General features: G+C 42.3%; 1 protein-coding gene across 3 annotated transcripts in view; it reads right to left on the bottom strand.

Moving 5' to 3' along the window:
- The window catches only part of SEMA5A (semaphorin 5A), a 976513-nt gene that overhangs the window by 296515 nt on the left and 667373 nt on the right, over positions 1-12625 (bottom strand). The gene's annotated exons all lie outside the window — the stretch shown is intronic.

The raw sequence follows: 12625 nt of genomic DNA, 5'->3' as shown, positions 1-12625 counted from the left end.
GGAATGGCCCCTGGCCTGTTAAATAGTGTTTTAAGTACAGAAATTCAGGGGGAGATAATCAGTTAGGCATGCAAATTCAGCTCCAAACCGGCTAAGTTGAGCAGTCAAAATAGGCTTCTCTGACTGCTCAACTAGCAGGTCTATCTTTGACTCCTATAAAGTCAACAGGTTAGTGCTGAATATAGGAATACAACTTTTTAGCAGCCAAAATAAACCCAGATATTCAATGCTGGAAACAGCCTGGCATTGAATATCCGGGTTTAATGCCAGCGGCGGACATCACAAGCACCATCCACCATCAGCTAAATATTGGGCCCAATGAATACAAATGTTCCTTCTCTTGCTAAAGAGAATTAGAATGTTATGATATCTTCTTTGGAAAAGATTACAGTAAAAAGCAAAACATAAAGAAGGAGTGCATTCTTTTACAGATGGAAGCAAAATACATTCCTCCACTTTAAAGGTTAATAAACATAAATAAAACAAAACAAAAAAAAATATTGGACTAACAATATAGTTTAGACTAGATTTCGAAGGCCAGATACTCCTCCTCGAGGAAGTGCATACTGTGTTATTGTGCATACACCTTCCTGCTCAAATACTTTTATGTAACAGTCTTCAGTCAGAGGGAAGTTTTCAGTTTTCCTTTAGGGTGCTTTTTTACAAATTTATAAATGATCTGGAAATGGGAATGAAGAGTAAAGTGATCATATTTGTGGATGACAGAAACTTATTCAAAGTTGCTAAGTCACATGTAGACTGTAAGAAAAGCAGGTGGACTCGGGAAGACTGGGGCCTCCAAATGCCAGAAAAACGTAATGCTGACAAGTGCAAAGTGATGCTGATTGGGAAGGATAACTCAGATGATGCTAGATTCCAAACTAAGATTCATCACCCCGGAAAAGGGATCTAGGTGTCATTGTGGATAGGACAATAGGATGAAATCTTCTGTTCAGTGTGCAGCAGCCAAAAAAGCAAACAGAATCTTAGGAATTGTTAGGAAAGGGATATAGAGTAAAACAAAGAGGCTGGCAACATTCTGAATCATAGTACCAGTAAGAGCAGGAGCAAGTCAAGATCACTCCTGTCCAGACCCACATTAGAGAGGCAGGATTTGAGATATGCCTGGGGAAGCCAATGGGGAGGGGATTGAGGGCACCTCCAATTTCAGGGGCATAACTTGAGGGTAGGCCTTCTGGTGGGGAGGTTATATCCTGGAGGACAGCACATCTAGCTTGGAGGTAGGCTTAGATTTGGGGGCACCATGGGGGGGTTGTTTTTTGGGAAGGTGGCCACATGAAGAGCTTTGTGGTTGTAAAGGTCGTTTGCCCTTTTAAGATTTCGCCTGGGAGCACTGGGCTGCAGTTTTGCGGCCTGATACTTCTGGGATGGTAAAATAGCCCCAGGTTTTTGCTGGGATTATTTATCCAGCTATAATGAAACTTGCAGTGTTCACATCAAGTTGGATCATAGAATTTACATAGTGATGGTGGCAGCATTAGCTGGACTGTGGTACAGATGGTTGCAGAACTATTAGTCCTAGCGTTGTTGTTTTTAGTGAGCATGTTAGGTACTCTCACATGTGGGTGACGTCATCCGATGAAGTCAGGTGCAGACACTGACTGGCATATAGAGGTTTCAAGAAAATTCTAGTAGCATCCCACTGTGCATGCATGGATATCTTCCCGCCTAAAGTGCAAGCGTGGGTCCCTCAGTCAGGAAATATATCTAAAGGAATACAACTCATAGGGGAGGTGGGAGGGTATGTGAGAATACCTGGCCTGCTGTCCTCAGAAAATACCTGCCATAGGTGAGTAACTTCTCTTTCTCCAAGGACAAGCAGGCCCAGTTGTATTCTCATACATGGGAATCCCTAGCTAACAGGCTCACTGAAAACAACGACGCTAGGAAGTTGAAATGTTGAGGCCCCCAAATCAATTAACTTGAAACCATATACATACTAGTTGTGAAGGCGCAGCCTGGAACATAAGACAACTGGGCCAAGGAGGGTGGATAGGATTGTAGACAACAAACAGATTCTGCAGGACTATCTGACTGACCTGGTTGTCATGTCAGGTATCCTACTCAATGCAGTAGTGAGATATAAATGTATGGACTGAAGACCATGTCACAGTTTTGCAAATCTCAATGAAGGCTGATCTCAAGTGGACTACTGATGTACCGTGGACTCTGACATTATGAGCATTTGACATGACCCCTCAAGAGTCAGCCCACATGGACATATGTGAAGGAGATTCGATTTGTTAGCCAATTAGAGATTATGCATTTGCTGATGGCTACCCCCTTCCCATGTGGGTAAAAAGAAACAAGGGGTTGACTGTCTGTGGGCTGTAGTCTGCTCCAGAGAGAAGGCTAAGGCTTGCATGCAGTCTAAGGTACACAGTACACTTTCGCCAGGATGGGAATGTGGTTTTGGGAAATATGTTGGCAGAACAATTGACTGGTTAAGATGGATCTCTGACACCATCTTAGGAAGGAATTAAGTGTGTGCAAAGAACTACTTTGTTGTGATGAAACTTTATGTAAGATGGATCAGCTGCTAAGGCCTGAAGCTCACTGACTCTGCAAGCTGAAGTAACCACCAACAAAAACACAACTTTCCAGGTCAGATATTTCAGATGACAGAAGTCAAGTGGCTCAAAAGAAGCTTTTGTCAGCTGGGTGAGAACAACGTTGAGATCTCATGAGGGGTCTGATGTGGGGCAAACAGCAAATATCTCATATACAGAACAACTAGAGGCTGTTCAGAGATTGGCTTATCTCCTACACGGAGGTGGTAAGCACTAATTGCACTGAGATGAACCCCCTTCAGAGTTTATTTTCAAACCAAACTCAGAGAGGTACAGGAGGTATTTAAGCAGTTTTTGTGTAAGACAAGTAAGAGGATCTAAGGCCTTGCCCTCACACCAGACGGCAAACCTCCTCCACTTAAAAGAATACACCTCTTAGTAGAATCTTTCCTGAAAGCAAGGAAGATTCTGGACACAACCTCAGGCATATTCAAGGATGCAAACTCTACACTCTCAACATCTAGGCCACGAGGACCAGGGACTGGAGGCTGAGATGAAGACAGGATCCCTCATACTGCATTATAAGGGTTAAAAAAAACTCCAATCTCCATAGTTCTTTGGAGGACAACTCCAGAAGAAGAGGAAACTAGATCTGCCTCAGCCAATAAGGGGCAATTAGGATTAGAATTCCCTGATCTTGCTTGAGTTTCAGCAAAGTCCTCTCTATGAGAGGTATTGGAGGACATGCATACAGAAGGCCTTTCCCCCAATGTAGGAGAAAGGCATCTGACCCTAGTCTGTCATGTGACCTGAGCCTGGAACAGAACTGGGGAACTTTGTTGTTGAGATGAGTGTCAAAAAGTTTCAATGAGGGGGTGCCCCACTCTTGGAAGATCTTGCAAGCTACACCCATATTGAGAGATCACTCATGAGGTTGCATTACCCTGCTCAGTCTGTCCACCAGGCGGTAGTCCTTTCCTGTTAGGTACATGGCTCCCAGGACCATCCTGTGGAGGAGGGCCCACTGCCAGACCCCTATCACTTCCTGACACAAGGGGTAGGAACCAGTACCCCATGCTTGTTCACATAATACATTGCAACCTGATTGTCCATTTGGATGAGAATAATTTGGTTCTGTAACTGATCTCTGAAAGCCTTTAGAGTGTTCCAAATGGCACTCAGCTGAAGGAGGTTGATATGGAGATCTGTTTCCTGAGCAGACCTTCTCCCTTGGGTTTGAAGCCCATAATCTCCCCGTCCCAGGTTGGATGCATCTATTGTCAGCACCTTATGAGGAGTTGGAATTTGGAATGGTAGTCCCACATCTGGGAAAATTTGTCCACCAGAGAAGAAAGTGATGCGATTCTGGAAGGACCTTGATCTCAACTGCTAGATTCCCAGATGCCTGAGACCACTGAGAAGCTAAGATCCATTGGGCCTCTCTCAAACAGAGATGAGCCATGGGAATGACATTCACTGTGGAGGCCATGTGACCCAACAATCTCAACATTTGCCGAGCTGTGATCTGTTCGCTGCTTTGAACCTATGAAGTGATTGCTACCAAGGCATCCACTCTCACATGGGACAGAAAAGCCCTAGCTTGCACTGTATGGCGCAGAGCTCCTATGTACTCCAATTGATGTACTGGGAGAAGATGGGACTTAAGTACTTCATGATGAACCCTAGTAGCTCCAGCAGCCAAATAGTTATCTGCGTTGACTCTTGTGCCCTCAACTGCGATGTGCTCTTGACCAGCCAATAATCCAGGTAGGGAAACACATAAACTCCCAGTCTGCATAGCGACACTGCAACTACTGCTAGACATTTGCTGAATACCCTGGGACCTGACACAAGGCCAAAAGGCAAAATGCGATAGTGGTGTTTCCCTACTTGGAATCTGAGATACTTCCTGTGACTGGGAAGGATCAATATACGGGTACAGGCATACTTCAAGTCCAGAGAGCATAGCCAATCATTTCCTGAATCATGGAAAGAAGGGTGCACAGGGAAACTATGCTAATCTTTTCATTGACCAGGAATTTGTCCAGGGCCCTTAGGTCTAAGATGGGATGGAATCCCCCTGGTTTCATGGACACAAGGAAATACCTGGAACAGAATCCCTTCTATTTTTCCCATGGTGTCACAGGTTCGACCGCATTGGACTGTTGAAGGGTGGAGATTTCTTCTACCTGCTTAATAGTTTAATAAAAATAGTTTAAAATGCTTGATATACCACTCTTCTTAACAATCAGAATGGTGTGCAGGGCATAGTGCGAGAGTTTGCGGTGTTGGGTCCCCTGGGAAACAGTGATCATAACATGATCAGGTTTGAGCTACTATCTGGGATAAACCCGCAAAAGAAATCTACTGTAGAGCGCTGAGTGGGATCCAAAATGGCGGCATGCACCTGAGGTGCAGTTGACCTCTTAAATTTGTCTCTGAAGAAATGCCTAAATGACGAGGGAAGGCGGCTGCTCAAGACTCCCAGCCGCTGGAGTCTCCTATCTTCGGTCCGATGGATCTACATTTGAAATCTAGACTGAAAGCCCACTTCTTTAACATTGCTTTTGACTGGTAACCACTTGTAACCACTCGCCTCCACCTACCCTCCTCTCCTCCTTCCTGTACACATTAATTGATTTGATTTACTTACTTTATTTTTTGTCTATTAGATTGTAAGCTCTTTGAGCAGGGACTGTCTTTCTTCAATGTTTGTGCAGCGCTGCATGTGCCTTGTAGCGCTATAGAAATGCTAAGTAGTAGTAGTAGTAGATGCATGGGTCTAGCAGTAAGGCCAGGAGTGGTCCCGCTGGAGACGCCATCAGTGAAAGAGGAAGTGACAGCGTCCCTTGGGCTGGAAATCTCACTGAGCCCCGACAGAAAAGCTCCTCCCCCTCAGTTGTAGGGATCAAGCTCCCCACTCCCTGAGTTGACATTGCCATCAGGGGGAGTTACACCGGGCACCAGTTCGAGTGAGGTTCGACTACAACATGGGGAAGTTGGTGGTTCCCTCTGAATAAGGCAGCCTTGCGATGAATGAGACGGAGGATCGAGGAGTTCTGGAACGGGAACTGACAGGTGAATTTTCTGAGTACAATGTCTCTGCCTGATTTCCTCCAAAAAATGTCTATTGAGGTAATGTTGGACTCCCTATGGTTTTTGATTTCTGATCTGGGAAAGACTTTGTATTCACAAACTGCTGTTCTTACTCAAACACTTTCCAAAATAGTATTGAGGGTAGAGAAAATTGAAACAGAGGCGAAGGAATTGTCTTCTCGTGTGGATCAAATTAATAAGGATTTCGTAAATGTTCAGAATTTACATACTTTATTTGTTAAAGATCTATCTAATTTGAGAAACAAATGTGAGACTGTTGAAAACTTTGCAAGGAGTAATAATCATCGCTTCTTAAATTTTCCAAGGGTTTTCACAGTTACACCCCTGGAAATGGTAAAGCGTTATATGAAGGAAACTTTGGCTATACCGGAGGAGAAATTTCCTCCTTTCTCACAAGTTTATTACCTACCGAGGAAAGTAGAGGAACAGCAACAAGCCTCCTTAGATGTTTCAGCCATATTGAATTTCTCGGATTCAGAAATAGCCACCCCAGCATATTGGTGGTTTCTGTGGCATTATCTCCTGATAAACAATGGTTGTTGAAAATGTTTTTCAAAAATAGAGAAAAATTATTTCTAGGCTTTAAGATTCAAATTTTCCCAGATGTATAGAGAGACACTCAACATAGAAGTAAGCAGTTTCTGTTATTAAAACCTGGAGTTCTTCAAATAGGTGGAAATATTTTTTAAGGTATCCATGTAAACGTATTATTAGATATAAAACTCTTAAATATGTTTTCTTTGAACCTTCTCACCGGTCAGCCTTTCTAGCAACTAAGAGAACTACAGGGGATTAAGATGAACTTTTCATTTAATTAGTATCTAGCCCATGAACCTAGGGTATATTATTGCCTTTAATGTTTTCTTATTTTTTCCTCTAGTTAGCTCTTGGATCCTGATATTGTGGACTGGAATTGTAACAAGTGGAATTGCTTGGAAAGTAGTGTTAAACTTTATAAATGAAAAAAAAAATCTACTGTAGCTGCATTTAATTTTTGAAAGAGTGACTATAATAAAATGAGGAAAATGGTTAAAAAGAACCTAAAATGATCGGCTGCCAAGGTTAGGACACTAAATCAGGCATGGACGTTATTCAAAAATAACATCCTGGAAGCACAGACCAGATGCATTCGACGTATTTGCAAAGATGGAAAGAAGAGAAAACGACAGCCAGCATGGTTAAAAGGTGAAGTAAAAGAGGTTATTTCAGCCAAAAGATTGTCCTTCAAATAATGAAAAAAGGACCCAAATGACAAAAATAAGAAGCAACATAAGCACTAGCAAGTCAGATGCAAAGCATTAATAAAGAAGGCTAAAAGAGAATATGAAGAGAAAATTGCCGTAGAGGCAAAAACTCACAGTGACAACTTTTTCAGGTACATCAGAAGCAGAAAGCCTGTGAGGGAATCCGTGGGACTGTTAGATCATGAAGGAGCAAAAGAGCGCTCAGGGAGGATAAGGCCATGGCATAGAAACTGAATGAATTATTTGCTTTGGTCTTTACGGAAGAAGATGAATGAGATCTACATGTACTGGACGACTAATAAGCATTAAGCAGCACATTTGTAACAGGTAGGGGAGGGATGGGCCTGGGTCCACCTGCCTGAAGTCCACTGCACCCCCTAATAACTGCTCCAGGGACCTGCATACTGCTGCCAGGGAGGTGGGTATGACATTTGAGGGTGAAAATAAAAAGTTGTGAAACATCATGTTTTGTGGTGGGAGGGGGTTAGTGACCACTGGGGGAGTCAGGGGAGGTCATCCCCGATTCCCTCTGGGGGTAATCTGGTCATTTAGGGCACTTTTTGGGGCCTTATTCGTGAAAAAACAGGGTCCAGGAAAAGTGCCCTAAATTCTAGCTACAAACGCATACTTTTTTCCCATTATCGGCGAAAGGCGCCCATCTCTCCTTGGCCGATAACCACGCCCCAGTTCCGCCTTCACCACGCCTCCGACACGCCCCCGTCAACTTTGTACGCTTCCGCGATGGAGTGCAGTTGAAAACGTCCAAAATCGACTTTCCATTATACCGATTTATTCGTTTTTGTGAGATAAACGTCTATCTCCCGATTTGGGTCGAAATCTAGGCATTTTTCTCTTTCAATTATAAGGTGGATAGACATACATGGTTTAATGGAACAGAGTCAGCATGGGTTCAGCCAGGGGAAGTCTGGCCTCACCAATTCGCTTCATTTCTTTAAAGGGGTGAATAAACATGCTGATAAAGGTAAGCCAGTTGATATAGTGTATCTAGATTTTCAGAAAGCTTTTGATAAAGTTTCTCATGAGAGACTCCTGAGAAAATTAAAGAGTCATGGGATAGAAGGCAAGGTTCTGGTATGGATTAGGAATTGGTTATTCGACAGAAAACAGAGGGTAGGGACCCATACTCGCGCGTTGGATGAGAAGACACCTGCATATGTGCTACTAGAATTTTCTTGAAACATCTACAGGCCAGTCAGCGTCCGTATGGGGCTCTGTCAGATGACATCACTCACATATGAGAATACAACTGGGCCTGCTTGCCCTCGGAGAACTATCCTTTTACTATTTTAATAAAATGGTGTGCTTTTTAAAATATATATATTTAATTTTATAATAGTAAACCATATACATGACTTTGATATGCAGTATATTAAGTATAAATAAAACTTGAAACTCTACATGCATTTGCATGTTATGCATCTCATTACTATGTAGCCTGTTGCACCTTAGTTATCACTGTATTATGGTAATTTAAATCAGATTAGTTTCCTTTTAACATGAATTAAGGGGCAAATAACATGACTTATAGCCTTAACACAACGTGTCCCCCCCCAGAATATCATAATGCTTCTGTCTCGCTCCATGGTGCGACTGCATGACTGTATCTTGAATGCTGTGTGCAGTTCTGGTCACTAAATCTCATTAAATCTATAGTGGAGTTAAAAAAAGTTCAGAGAAGGGCGATCAAATGATTAAGGTAATGGAATAATTCTCATATGAGGTTAGGGCTCTTCAGCTTGAAGAAAAACAGCTGAAAAAAGTAGTGGCTCGCTGCAAAGTGTTTTTGCCTTTGGTCATTCTATGTCCAAATGCATGAAGACAAATATCTATCTATCTATCTGTCTACCTATCTATCTATCTCTACACATATAACACCTCAGCAGAATACCAGCTCCAATGCCATTTATAGAATTCCCCCTCATAATGTGATAGTGTGTAATTGCAAATGTGGACACAGCACTGTGGGGGTGATGCTTCAATACTGTATTTTCAATGGCTAGGGGCAGGCAGGTTCCCTGGAGTCCTGCAGAGCTTGCCTGTGCCTCACTATTGAAAATGTGATAGTGAAACAGCACCTCCCATTGGCTGGACTGTGGGTGGAGGACTCTCACTTAGCTTAGAGGGAACAGTGGAGCAAAGCATAGGAGGGGCATGAGCATGTCTCCAACTTATATGCAAAACTTACAGAATACTAAAAGTTACACAATTTGCAAGGGGCACTTATGCCCAATTATGCCTGTCATAGAGCTGGCATAAATGGCCATGCCTAAATTTAAGCACACCAATTCGGGTTTATGCTAGTATTATGCTAGCATTAAAGAGCCTATGGTGACTTGGTCTCAGTTGACAGCAATTTGCTATACAAAAAGATTGATATGGCGTTTAACCCGAGTCCCTGAAGAAAGCGTTGAAACCCGCGGTGTTGGGCGTGACAAGGGGAAGCCTAATGGACTTATATTTGTGAGACTGAGAGTCGAACGGAGGTGCTCCATTACAGCAAGTAAAAAAGAAAGAAAGACAGAATTAACTAAAGAAGCGTCTAAAGATAAGTTCACATATTTTTATGAGCACTGTTTATTATTTTGTTAGCACTTCTGTAATTGTGGCAATAGCACGTACTTGCACATATAAGAGATAGCCCTATGAAATATGAGCTATTTTACCGGGCAAAAAAACAAATGATATTGCCTTAAAAGTGGTGGTTTGTTCTGAGGGCTCTCTTTCAAATAATTGTTTTTGTTCAGGAGCATGTGGATATTTACGCTACATATTTAAATAAAGAACTTCATTTACGTGTGCTTTTACCAGCTGGGTGCTATTAGCCTATACCATTAATATTCAGTTTTTGGTTTTGTGGTATTGAGGGTTATTTCTACCAAAGACTCTGGGGAGGTTTAATATATAAGTATTCTATACTGGCATCTTGCTTTAGAAATGGTGCTCAGCGCAAAGCATCGGAGAGCCTAACTAGAGGCACCAAACTGCAGAATTGTCCCTTTGGTGATTATCCCCCCATATTGATTACAGTCTAATTCCACCCCTGAAAGGGCATAAGGACAAAACCTACACTTAGTAACACTAGCATGAATGAATGTTGAATGCAAAACCTTACCACACTTTAGAAAACAGGTTCTTAAATCTAACTGTAAAATACAACTGCTTGGGTACCAGTGGCATACCTACTTTGATTGCCACCCAGGGTGGAGTACACCCCCCCCCCCCCCCCAGGACAGAGCACCATCCTCCTCTGAGCAAGGGGTTGCACTGAGCAGTCATGCAGCTGTGGGCACTGCCAGCCCCCTGTCCTGGAACAAGACCTTGACATTAGAGGGGGCAGGGGATCAGCAGAGCCGACAGCTGCGTGCCTGCTCAGCACACCCCCTTGCTGCCTGCACCTGGGGCGGACTGCCTCTACCACTGCTGGGTAGTGCTGGTTTGAAATTGTATGACCCTGGTCGTCCTGTTCTCTAGGAATTGCACTGGTTGGTGGGAAAATGTGGGATACAAATGCAACAAATAAATAAATAAATGATACCTGAGAGAGAATCTTAACAAGTATAAGCCAGGGAGGATTCTGTGTTCTTTAGTGTTCTTTGCAAGAGAAACTGCTGGAGGGGGGAAACAGGGCCCTTGTATTCTGTGCTCCTAGAAGTTGGAATTTACTTCCTGTATATTTGAGATTTTAAGCAAATACTTGAGGTTTAGGAAATGTTTAAAAACCTTAGTATTCGAACAAAATTGAATAATGCAGAATGTTTTACTCTGCTGTGCTGGTGTTTCAGGGCTAAATTTGTAGAGAAAAAAAAGAGTGGAACTGGGGGGCTGGAATTGACAAGTGCAGGAACAACAGGAGAAGAGAAGCTCTATTAGGGAGCAGTGACTTTCTGCTGTGCTCCAGGTTCACTCCCTCCCCTCCTTCTCCCTTCAGGCTGCCTGGAAATGAGGAGTTGGAGTTGCCCTGGAGCCTGAAAAGAAGTGGAGGAATTAGGTTCAAGGCTGTTCCCTGAGAAATTAAGTCCAGGGATGTTTGATACCTAAGCTGATTTCTAATGCGTAGTCAGTGGTTACCAAACCTGTCCTGGGGGAACCCCAGCCAATCAGGCTTGCAGGATATCTACAATGAATATTAATGAGTTAGATTTGCATACACTGCCTCCATTGCATACAAATCTAACTCATGAAATTCAGGGCAGATACCCTGAAAACCTGACTGGCTGGGTTCCCTCAGGGCATGTTTGGGACCCACTGGCTTTATTAATGTTTATATGAAGTTGGTTGATGTGATGTGATTTTTTTTTTAATGCACATGGACTGTATTACTTGCTAAGCATATCGTGAGCCACCTAGGGTCTTGTGGGAATGAAAGCAATATATAAATGCATACAAATGAATAAATACATAACAGAGAAATGCTGTGTTCTATTTGCTGCATTGTTATGTTTTAAAGGCATTTAGGAATGTATTTTGCTGGAAGCTATTTCATGAAATTGGATAGAAATTTCTGAAATAGATTGTGAATCATCTAAAAGTCAAAGAACTGCCATGACAGAAGAGGCACTAGCTTCAAAATAAATAATGTCATATTAAAGTCAATGAAGCTTTGAGAAGTAGACAAAGAAAGCAGGGCTCTGTGCAGAAGAGAAAAATGAAACCACCACTGCATGGACAGTTAACAGCTGGTACACTCTACAGGATGATAAATGCACGATTTGGAGCTAAAGCAATTCATTCCATCAGGTCTATTAAAGATCTGCTACAATTGATCAATTAAAGTGATACTGTACAAGAGGATCATTCCATCAGTGCACTGGAAGTATAGCAAATGTGTGACAGCTGAAATACACAGCGTGGAAACAACATGTCTAAGGGAGCAGTATCTATCAGTGACAAGGCAAGTATTACCATGAAGGAATCATTACAATTAATTATTCATCATATCACCACCCTACCAGCTCATCTAAGAAGAAAAGTATAATTCAGCCTGGGTTAAAATGGTTTTGAAGACCTTACTTTTCAAAGAGGTATTTGGAGAGTCATGAGATTAGGCATAACCAGGGTTGGATCTAGGGAGCAGGGCTGACATTTTGTCTCTTTTTCTCTCCTCATAGCATTCCTCTCTGTTGTAGTTCATTTTCACCTTTTTTTTTCTTTCTTATATACCATAAATTACCATATTGTCATTTGATTTCATTTGTGCCTTGTACATAATATAAACCACATTGCTATACATTTGGCTTGAAAGGCAGCATATCACATTATTGAAAAAACTAAACTATGATTAAGCCTAATGATTTCCAAATCTACTACTATTTAACATTTCTAGAGCGGTACAAAGTGTATGCAGCGCTGTACAAACACAGAAGAAAGACAGTCCCTGCTCAAAGAGCTTACAATCTAATAGACAAAAAGTAAAGCATTTAAATTTAAAATATTTAAGCAGTCAAGCACAAGAGAACAGTCACAGAAGGACTGAAGATGTTGAAGGGTGGTCAGTGTGATTAGGTGTAACTCTGGTTGGATTAGTGGGAGAAGGTGATAGAAGAATAGAAATGGGTGAGGTAAAGTAATGAGTGGGTTGATAGGGAGGTTATATAAGACATGTCACTCTAGGGGTGGGTGGGTAGAGGGGTAGGGTGGGCGGAACTAAGTCTAAAGCAGGAGAAGGTATTCTCTGCAGCCTATCTGTGAGATGGAAAATGCTCTCTGAAGCTG

This window comes from Microcaecilia unicolor, chromosome 1, assembly GCF_901765095.1.
Source record: "Microcaecilia unicolor chromosome 1, aMicUni1.1, whole genome shotgun sequence".
Classification (NCBI taxonomy): Eukaryota; Metazoa; Chordata; class Amphibia; order Gymnophiona; family Siphonopidae; genus Microcaecilia; species Microcaecilia unicolor.
The sequence above is the reverse complement of the archived record's forward strand: the minus strand, read 5'-3'. Positions and strand labels throughout refer to the sequence as shown.